Source organism: Castor canadensis, chromosome 2, assembly GCF_047511655.1.
Source record: "Castor canadensis chromosome 2, mCasCan1.hap1v2, whole genome shotgun sequence".
Taxonomy (NCBI): domain Eukaryota; kingdom Metazoa; phylum Chordata; class Mammalia; order Rodentia; family Castoridae; genus Castor; species Castor canadensis.
Window position 1 is genome coordinate 114,713,917 of NC_133387.1, and position 11,311 is coordinate 114,725,227.

General features: G+C 43.7%; 1 long non-coding RNA gene across 1 annotated transcript in view; it reads right to left on the reverse strand.

Moving 5' to 3' along the window:
- Window positions 1-11,311, reverse strand: part of LOC141420763 (uncharacterized) — a 29,230-nt gene that overhangs the window by 7,169 nt on the left and 10,750 nt on the right. The window lies entirely within an intron of this gene.

An 11,311-nucleotide genomic window follows, 5' to 3' on the forward strand; every position in this document is an offset into this window, starting at 1 on the left:
TTGAGGAATCTGCAAATTATTAGTAGTAATTTTTTGAAACTGGATACTAATCAACATATTTTTCAGTTTTGTCTCAACTTAGTCAATCATCTAATTGAATAATTCCTAAGCTGAAGGACCAAAATGATTCAGTAAGTGGTGGTTATTTCAGATTTCACAGTGGTACAAACACTGAGAATTATAGAAGTGACCCAGAAGTAGTGGCAATTATTAGGCAATATTTCAGTCAAGATCATTTAGATTAGTGTCTTCACCACCACCGAGCCCAGGTTCTATCTCTGCTCTATGTGTGCCAACCTACATAGTTGTATTACTTCAAAATTACTGCATGTTTGCTTACTCTGTGAGTCAAATCCATCAGTAAGAGAAGGAAAGAAATGAGGAGAATCTAAAACTGTCAAAACCATGTGACAACATAGTAAAAGTCATGAAGAGGAAGAAGTTAACCAAATGTTTCACTTTAAACCTGTGTTTTCACATTTGGTGTTTCATTCAGGTCTAAATATCCCAAGAGTTGCAAGTATTGGACAGAGGTCCCTGAGTTAACCTGTATAAAATTAAATTTAATTCTAATTTAATTCACTTCCAGAATGGTACTCTTGTTGTCAATGCTAAAACCCTGAAGGAGTTTCATCTTCCATTACCTCTATAAAAAAACAAGTTGTATTGCCACAACCAGAAAAATATCCTGAGCCTCCCTTGCCTAGGGACCCTGTAATCAGATACTACTTGCCCCCACACATTATTTCAATAGCCAAAAGTCATTTCCTATGAAAACAAAAGGTAATTTTCTGACCTTTATAACAATAATGAATGTTCTTAGTTATGACATTTGTTTGGGTGCTGGTAGAACTGTTACTGTAGCTTTGAAATATGATGCCAATACACTCTGACCAAATTTGCACTTTCCAGTCCCTTTTCTCCCATGCATTCCTAAGAAAAAGACAGTGATATTCAGTATGTTTTTCAAACCCAGATGCTGAACAAAATCATCTCAGAATTTTTCTGGTAAATATACCAGATCCCAGACGCTGAACTTTATCTTAAGTACCATGTGCTTCAAGCATTTTTCAAATTATAAGTGCAAGTGAGATTAGGAAGCCAATTTTTTTATTTTCCTAGGATAGAATGGCTCGAATGACAAAGTAAATATATCATCTAACATCGGCTTAAATTTCCATCTATAAAAATGCCATATTAACAGCAAACTAGATAATCTTTTTTCTTATTCAAATCTAGTTGTCTCATCCCCATTACAAATGAAGACCCCAGAGTCCAGAGAGATCAATGGATATGTCTAGGAACATACCTATGGGCAATTGGCAGATACCTCATGCTGAGCCTCTAGTATCATCTTGAAGCCAACTCACCTTAAAGTGTTTTTTTTCTTGGTGACAAAACTATCACTAAAGTTTGTCAACTATTAATTCACTTTCATGAATGTTTACTGGGTGCTAATAAGAATTCACAGAAGAGAGACAAAATACTCACTAGCATTTTCCAGTCTGAAAAATAGCCTGCCTGGGTGTAAAACACATATTGGAGGCCTTCCAGTTTGAGTGCAGCATCCTTGTGAAAAGGTGATAAAATGGCAGGAGCTCACATCATGTCTTTACCCAGTGCTAGGCACCAGATGTTCTGTTGAATGGATATCACCTCAGGAAGACTGTTGCTTCAAACTGGGCTCATTCAAGGAACCAGTTCATTTGGTTCTCTGGGCTCAGCAGTGCTGGCTTCAGATGTTTTCTTTGCCTTCTCTAGCAGTATGGGTGCTGGGTGGGTGCGGGCTGCCTTACTTTAGAAACATCCCCTTTCTATGGCACCAACTCAGCCCCGAAGCCACTGATTCTCTGAAGCATTCCTGACTCCCAACCCCACTGGCTGGCAATCGGTAGGTGGTGGCTCTCACACATTTGTGAGCTGATAATAGCAATAAGCCTTCATCTCAGTTTGACACACTTACCCTCTAGACAATGGTAGATGGTACTCAGTGCTCAGCAGACTGGCTGTGCCTAACACTAGGGAGTTCTTATGGACATGTGTGTTAATCCAGCTTGGAGGCTATCTTCAAAACTCCATAGCTACTAGCCTCAATGTTTTCAAGTTGTACATTTTAATGTAATCCCTTCAGCTCCGATCCACTTGAAATGCAAATAAAGAAGAGTCTGAGTAAGCACTCATTGCTATCAGTCATTTATTTCAGATTTGTTGCAGTATATAGGACACAGAGAGAAAAACTCTAAGTCCTTGGGGCCAAGCATAAGAGAACAGAACCTTGGAGTTCTGAGAGTTTCTGAGAAAAATGTTATTTCTAGAGAGCTTTTGATTTAATTTGGTGGAAAAAGGTAGAAAAATGGAAGCCAGTGTCCCAAGATGGGCTCCCATGAAGCACACATAAGCCCTGGGAACCTATCTTGCCCTGTGGGGTTCCCACCCTGAATAATTGCACCTCTGGGAGGATCAGCAAAGTCCTGTGGCCTAGGTTCCCTAGGCTGCTCTAATTGAGGGGATAAACTTGGTCTTTTAGGGGTGTTGAGGGTGACTTCAGCCTCTTTTCCTGGCAGAGACTTCTAGTTTTCCTCCACCTCCATTCTCAGCAAAGGCTGGCTTGCTGAATTGCTATAGGTGGGGAAAGCTGTAGGTAAAATGAAGTCAGTTCCAGGACTCCCAGGGCCTGGGCCCCAACCAGCTACTGCCTGCAGGCTCCAGAAGGGGAAGGAAGAGGGTGAAATTCCTCTTTCTTTTCCCCTTTTGGGTTTCTCGGTGGAATGTTGGCAGCTTCCCTTTTTGGGCTATGTTTTTTTTCTCTCTCTCTCCTTGATGGCAAATCCAGTCTCACTGGCGGATTTGTTTTGTTCAAACACTGCTTTAAAATCCCATGGATGTAATGTATGTTGCTAGTGATTCTTTGTTGTAGGTGTTGCTTCAAGGGTGAGCTCCATGCTTTTCCTTGATCTCCCCAGCATCCTCACTAATAAAGGCTCTGAGTATCCACCCAGCCGGGAGTTTCCTTGGTGCTACCCATGTGTTTATTTCTCCCTCTGCTGACTGTGCCAGCTCTGAAAAGCCTGCAACACCTATTTGCTGTCTTTTCATCAACTTTTCCTAAATTTTTATCTATTACTGGATGCCCAGCTCTGCATGCATCTTATGGGAAAAACTGTAGGGAGAAAGATAATAAGTGGGGTTAGAAGGGGAAAGGAGAGGAAAGGAACCTATTGAGAGGACCCACCCAGCCCCTAACCTCTAACAAGGCAGTTTCTGTTTGAAGCTGGGTGTCCCATCGTACCTTCTGCAGGGTCTATCCAGATCTAACTGTGCAGGATGCGGGTGGGCAGGTCTGCTTGTGTAACCTGAGGAGTATGGATTGTGAACTGTTTGGATTTTTCTGCTCTAAAGTCTTTCTTAAGGCTCAAGAAAATAAAAGCTAGGGAAATGTGATAGAGAATGAAAGAACTTAAAAGAGGAGAGCAAAAGAGGAAAGGAAACATAACAAGAGGAAAGAAGGAAAGAAAGTTAAAAAGAGGCCAGGACTGCCTCCTAACTACTGGAACTGAAGCCTGCATAAAATAGGCACCTCTGACCCTCACCCATTTTTCCTGGGCACTCTCAGGGCTATGGGTGAGTCAGCACAGAGGGCTAGGAGTCCAGCACCTCAAGTCAGATATAGTGGAGAGGATAGTGGAGGTGGTGGGGATGGCCCATGTCCAGGCCCAAAGCCCTCTGGTAAAGGTTCTTAATGCCTTGTAGTCTCCTGCTGAGAACCCACAGGTCTGGCAGCTCTCCAGTGCAGACCGAAGGACAGGTTTGGTGGACCTCCTGCACCCCTTCCTCCAGTGTCCTGTGCATCAGAGAGAGGATAGAGCAGCAGTTGTGAGGGAGAACCTGAGGGCACAGGGAATGGGAGACCAGGAAGCAGACCCCAGACTGCTGGAAGTTTGGCTAGGTTGGCCTAGCCAAAGAGGGAGGAACCTTGAGGTACGAGGGTTTGGTGGGAAGCTGGTGGTATTGGGGCACTTTACTAAATATTTTTCCAAATCTTAATCCAATTTGAGGTTATTAGGCAAAGTGCCAAGAAAGATTGCAAGTTGGTATTATTTCAATAAATTCCTGAGCACGTGGTGGCAAGGAGGGTAGATGAGAAATGGTTAATATGTTTTGGCCCTCCACCCCCTAGAGTCAGCTGCTGCCCAGCCTCTTGTGTTGAAGTTCTTCTCTTCAAGGAAAGGAGTGGTTTTGTTCTCTTCCAATTAATTCACCTCCTTGCAATGTGGAGCCATGGCTTTGGCTTTTCCTCCAGCACCCCTCCCCCACCTATGCACACTTTCTCTCCCAGCATTTCTTGGTCAAAGACAAATAAAGACCCACTTCCTGGGGGAGGGGAAGAAAAAACCCTGGTGAAGAGGAATGCTCTGCAAACACCAGTGAACAGATATGCTGGGCCTCTGGGGCCCGCGCTTGGCCTCTGTGGAGAAAGTGCTCCTTAGCTCTGCACCTGTGAAATTACATTATTCCCCCCTCTCTGGCCCAATCATCTTTTTTTCCTTTTTAACAGAAAAAAAAATATATATATATATAAATTGCTGCTTTGTGAGATCAAAGTGCTGGTTTCTGATACATCTGGAAAACAGGGGAGACTGGGAGGAGAGACAGGGGAAAGTGACTCAGTCATGCCCAGCTTCTAAGTGTTTTCTATGAGGAGTTTTCACCATTGCATTTAAATTCCCAAATCGCAGGATGCACTACTGAGAAGCAGTCACTGAGTGTTTTGGGGTGCTCAAAACTTTGTCCCTAATCCACTCTCTGCTTCCCTACTGAGGCTCCAGCCTAGAAGCTGATTGGCCAATCGCTCAGGGGGCGTGGTGAGGCAGAGCACTGGGGGGAGGAGGAGCTGATACTAGACCATCAAGGTGCTAAATCCCCAAATAAATTGCAGAAAAGCCACAAAGTTGCCCTGTCCCTGCTCAACTAGCTGTTGGAGTGTCTTTGTCACCTTTTCAGGCGCTAAGACTGGATACTTTGTCCCAAGGTCTAGGGAAAAAGAGGTTAGATTCCTGTTATTAGGGGGATATGGGTCTGTCTCCAGCAGAGGTTAGTGAGGCTCTTGCCTGCTTCTAACGGACCCAGCGAGAAGGGATGCTATGTGGGCCTGCTAGAGAAGGCCAGACTTGCCTTGCCTCTTGCATTTTCCATAAACCCAAACCTATAGATGCTGGCCACTGGGACAGCTGGGAAGTGCCAGCAAGGCACCCACACCAAAAGCCACAGGAGGAGGGCAGCAAGTTCCCAGGACTTGGGAGTTTTCTGGAGGGCTGAAGAAACTGAACGCAGATTGGGCTGAGACCTGGAGAGGTGCTGGAAGTCTCTCGGCTTTTGCTGGAAAATGATCTGGGAGCCAAGTGGCAGAGATGAGGGCTCTTTGTCTTGTATTCTGCAGAACCTGTCTCCTGAGCATTGCAGGCAGGGGGACAAACATACATCAATACCTTGCTCCCTGCGACCTTTTGGGTCCCAACAGAGGGCAAGCTGGAGGACTCACTTTCTCCTAAAGCACTGCAATCTCCAGGAAAGACCAAATGCCCATTGTCAGCCTCATTGAGTTTGATCTGAATGGCTCCTGTGTAGCCATTTCTGATTTTTAAATTTCAGGTTTTTCTATTAAAATAGGAAGCATTAAAACAACCGAAAGCAGGCCTTGCTCTTTCTCGCCCTAGGTTCTGCATCTCCCCAACCACCCAGCAGACAGCACTTCCAATCAGACTTTTGTCACCCCTGGGGAAGGAGGGGGGGATATGTTGTTATAATTCCAGTTTCTGAATAAGAAAACCAAAGTTCCCACCACTTCCTTCAATGGTCCTGAACCTCAAAGTTAGGAGCTTTACCTAGATCACCTAAAAATTCTTGTTCTTCCCAGTCCTCCAGGGGTTATTCAACCCTCCTAGCACTCTCCTCTCCCGCCCTGCACTCTAGGTCACCAACCTCTGGCAGCGCCAGCAGCTCAGTACAGGCCTGTGCAGACCCACCCTCTCTGTGAGTGCCAGGCATCTCACCTCAGCCAGAAAGATGCAGAGGTGGTGGGTGTTGCTGCTGTTGGTTGTCCACCTGAGGGGCACGAGTATGCTGGGTGCCTCCTGCTGCCCAGTGGCTGTGGAAACAGCAGAGGGGGGATACAAAGGGCTGAGGAAAAGGCCTTCAAGGAGTCCCAGCCCCACCTCCCAAACACCAGGTCCAGGAAACCTGGAAACTTTCCATTGTCTGAGGAGCTTCCCTAAACAAATAGTCCTTGCAACTATAGGGCTGAGAAGAGTGGACCTGAGCCCTTTGCTGGAAATCTGCCTGCTGAGAAAGGTGACAGGAAGCTCTCAGCCATCAAGGCACAGAGAGGACAGAAGATCTCAGTGTTTCAGTGCCAGCAGGCTCTGCACTCAGGAATTTGGGTTTCTGGCTTCCAGAACTCTGCAGGAAGGAGGTTCGGGTCTGAACCTATGGGTTCCAAATGGGCAAAGAACCTGAGTCATCCAGTGGCAGATGCCTACAGAGAGCTCTTCTGCTTGGGAAGATACTTGCCAGGCTATCTATAAGAAGCACCATGTTTGAAGGAAAATCAGTTGTCAAGATCCCCACCTCTGTGGAGCTTCCTACTTCCTTTTGTGCACAGAGCACACACACACAGATATTTGCCTACTATCTACAAATCTCGTGCATTCCACTTATCCTGGTACTCGACTTCTTGCAGTGTGCACTACCCTTAACCCCAACCCAACCAGGACTCCAGGACAGGAAATCTATTCTCATCATCTTGGGTGAGGAAATGGTCACATTCCTTGGGGTGATGTCTGCTACTGAATGCACTCTTGACTCAAGGGCCATGGAGTCACCAACTAACCCTTGCCCAAAACTCCTGATACCCAAGTTCACATTCATTTGTAAAATTGGGGTGATCAGTGCAGCCCATTGTTTCCTGGGACCCATCATCTGAATACCTGAGAACCCATTCCAAAGCAAGTATGACATGTGTGCACTTCGACATTTGAATCCCATCATCCATGCATTTGTGGGATAAGGTGCTGGCAAGATGTTTGGATATGATCATGGCTTTACTGCTCCATTTTCCCACCACTGCTTGTTCTAGGTGGAACTGGGATGATATTTCTCTACTGTTTCCAAGAACTTCCAAACTTGAAACCACATTTTGTATGACAATAAGTGTTTTTTTGTGGTGAGTACAAAAACACCTCAAGCCCTTTGTACTTCCGTCACCCAGGAAAACTTCTTTTACATCGGAAGAGGCAACTTAACTCTCAGAACAACCTCTCCCATCACCTGAACTTATTCCCTTATGTGGATGCAATGGTACCACACTGGGAATCAGGCTGTTGTTATTCCAGGCTTCTCTGTTCCTAACGTCATCAAAATAGGGAAACACAAACACTGGCTGGCAAGAGTGTGAAACTGACCACAGGTATTCACTTAATGTGGACAAAGAAATTAATTCACTTTCATCCGAGAAATGCACTGGATCCCACAGGGGATAGTCAATGAATGCATAGTATTTCCTAGTGACTGAAATTGAATGGCAGCTTTCAGGAACACCACAAACTATGGAATACCATGAAACACTCAGGAAGGACATTCATTTCTGCAAAAGTTCTCAGTGAGAAAACACTACACCTTTCATTCAAGGAACTGAAGACTTAAAGTCAGAGCAACTCAAGGCTTTTCCTCAAACTGACATCAGGAATTAAGCGAATTTCTACAAATCAGTGAGGCAAATGGAAACAGAATGATAACAAACACACAAACAAATGCACACACACACACACACACACAGACAAAATGGTGATATCCTAATAGTTATCATGTGAATGGATTTCTTTGTTTTATGTACTGAATAGCAACGTTTAGCAAAATCAGAAGTCATTGAACACCAAGACAGCCTGGTGCATTCCATCAATTTCCACAGTGTTAAATAAAGAGTTTGATTGAAGGGGTCTTATGCATGCCTAAACAGTGGGTACACACTTGAGTGTAAAATAGTTTGTGCAATGAGAACTTATTAGAATGAGCAAAGAAATTAATACATTTGCAGACTAGAAACATTGCACGCACCAACAAACACACATACACAAAATAAAAAAAAACCTGTTCATATTCATCATATGGGGAATGTTACCCACAATAACGGAATGTTCAGGCATTATGCTACTTAGGGGACAATATCAGCACTTCAAAAAGGATCATACCAAGAAAAATATGTGAGGTGACAACTTTTTCATCAATGCTCTTGGAAGGGAGACATACTGCCATATTCATGCATAGAAACAAGCAAAGTGTAATCCACCAGAGTCTGTACCTGAGGCAATCACTTGAATTGAAATTCTTTTTAGTAAGCCAGTGATGCACAATGACCCATGTGCCTGGACATACACTGCACATATTCCCTGAATGCTGAATAGTTATTCCTTACAGAATATATTGTACTTGATCTACAGGAAAGAAAGTTCAATCTATCTGAAATTATTGACTTCCAGGAAACAATCGTGATTGCCATTTTTTGAAAAAGGGTATCTCACAGAAACTGACAAAAGATATATTATCCAACCAACCCTGTGTGCAAGGGTTCCCACAAACACACACAAACAAACACACACATGCACAGAAGCACACAAACAAATACACACAAACACACACACATTCATTGCTCCTCAAATAGCAAACATTCTGGAGTTAGTGAATTTCTGGACATGTATGAAAAGTATTTTTCAGCAGTAGCAATCCTTAATGAATACCAGGAAGCAGTGGAGAATCAGGATAACTTTTTCCAACATTCCTTGCCCATGGTTGAGTGTACCCTGCAGCCCAGAGAAGAATTGCTGTCAGATGAACAGGTGCCTGGGATGCAATGTAACCCTCATTCTTGCATTGCCAGTCCTGTAGTACCAAACCTGAAGATCAGGTGGTCTGGTGAGTCCCTGAAATTAAGACAGTATGTGCATCACAGTAAAGTCCATGGCAGCCTGTTCTGCAAAGTGAGAACAAGCCCCAGGTGGCACACAGGCTTGTGGACATTTAAAATAATGGGACATGGAAGCTTTGGCTAGCAGTGAAGAATGGATTCCCCCAATCTGATGGGCTCCAGTCACCCATGTGCTCCTGTTCTGCCTGCCCCCATTTTCCTAGGCCACACTTAACTGAGAAGTCTTCCAAACAAGACAGGGGCATGTTCCTTCAGCTTCTTCCTGCTTGGCTAGCTAGGCTGCCATAGCAACAGGTCAGGCAGGAGCTGCCTCAGGACTCCCCAAAATCAAGGTGCTGTGAGCCCACTGTGACATCACAACCATGTCTATCCTGATTGGTCAGATGGCATAAGTAATCCCCTTAAGGAACCTCCCTCTCCTGTCTCCAGCCACTTGTGTGATAGGGTCTTGGCAAGATGTTTGGATATGATCATGGCTTTACTGCTCCATTTTCCCACCTGCCATTGTTCTAGCTGGAACAGGGTGATATGTCTCTCCTTTTTCCAAGAACTTCCAATCTTGAACACACATTTTCAATGACAATAAGTGTTTTTTTGTGGTGAGTACAAAAACACCTTAAGGCCTCTGCACTTCCATCAGCCACGAAAATCCCTTTCACATAGGATGAGATGACTTCTCAGAACATCTCCCATCACCTGAACTTATTCTCTCATGTGGATGCAATGGTAAAACACTGGGAATCAGGCTGCTGTTATTCCAGGCTTCTCTGTTCCTAACTTCATCAAAACAAAGAATCACACACAGTGGCTGGCAAGAGCATGAAACTGACCACAGGAATTCACTTAATGTGGACAAAGAAATTAATTCACTTTCATCTGAGAAATGCACTGGACCACACAGGGGACAGTCAATGAATGCATAGTCTTTAATATTCAATGAAATTGGTACCCTTTATCGAGTGAATGGCAGCTTTCAGGAACAAACAAACTGAAATACCAAGAAACAATTGGGAAGGACATTCATTTCTGCAAAAGTTCTTAGTGACAAATTATAACACATTTCATTCAAGGAACTGAAGACTTAAAGTCAGGGCGACTCAAGGCTTTTCCTCAAACTGACATCGGGAAATAAGCTAGTTTCTACAAATCAGTGAGGCAAATTGAAACAGAAAGATAACACACACACACACACACACACACACATGCACAGAAGCACAAAAACAAATACACACCAAAACACACATTCATTGCTCCTCGAAGAGCAAACTTTCTGAAGTCAGTGTATTTCTGTACCTTCATGTAAGAAAAGTACCTTTCAGCAGTAGCAATAATTAATGAATACCAGGAAACACTGGAGAATCAGGATAACTTCTTCCAACATTCCTTGCCCATAGTTTAATGTACCCTGCAGGCCAGAGAAACACAAACACACACACACACACAAAGTGGTGATATCCTAATACTTATCCAGTGAATGGATTTCTTTGCTTGTATGGACTGCAGAGCAATGTTTAGCAAAATCAGAAGTCACTGAATATCAGGACAGCCTGGTGCATTCCATCAATTTCCACAGTGTAAAAGAGTTGGATTGAACGGATCTTATGCATGCCTAAACAGTGGGTATACACATGAGTGTGAAATAGTTTGTACTATGAGAACTTATTAGAATGAGCAAAGAAAACAGTACATTAGCAAACTAGAAATATTGCACACACAAACACACACACACACACACACACACACAGAAAGTAAAACAAAACCTGTCCACATTCATTGCAAGGGGAAAGTTACTCGCAATAGTGGAAAGTCCAGGCGTTATGCTACTGAGTGGACAACAGAAGCACTTCAAAAAGCATCATGCTAAGAAAAATATGTGAAGTGACATCATTTCCACCAACGTTCTTGGAAGGAAGACATACCGCCACATTTATGCAAACAAAGAAGCAAAGTGTAATCCACCAGAATCTGTGCCTGAGGCAATCACTTGGATTGAAATCCTTTTTAGTAAACCAGTGATGCACATGGACCCATGTATCATGATGCCTGGACATACACTGCACATATACCCTGAATGCTGAATAGTTCCTCCTTACAGATACATTATACTTGATCTACAGAAAAGAAAGTTTGATTTAACTGAAATTATTGATTCCAGAAAACAATCGTGACTGCCATTTTCTGAAAAGAGTATCTCACAGAAACTGACAAAAGAAATATTATCCTAACAACTCTGTGTGCAGGGGCTGCCACAAACACACACACACACACACACACACACACACACACTCACACATACACATGCACAGAAGCACACAAACAAATACACACAAACAC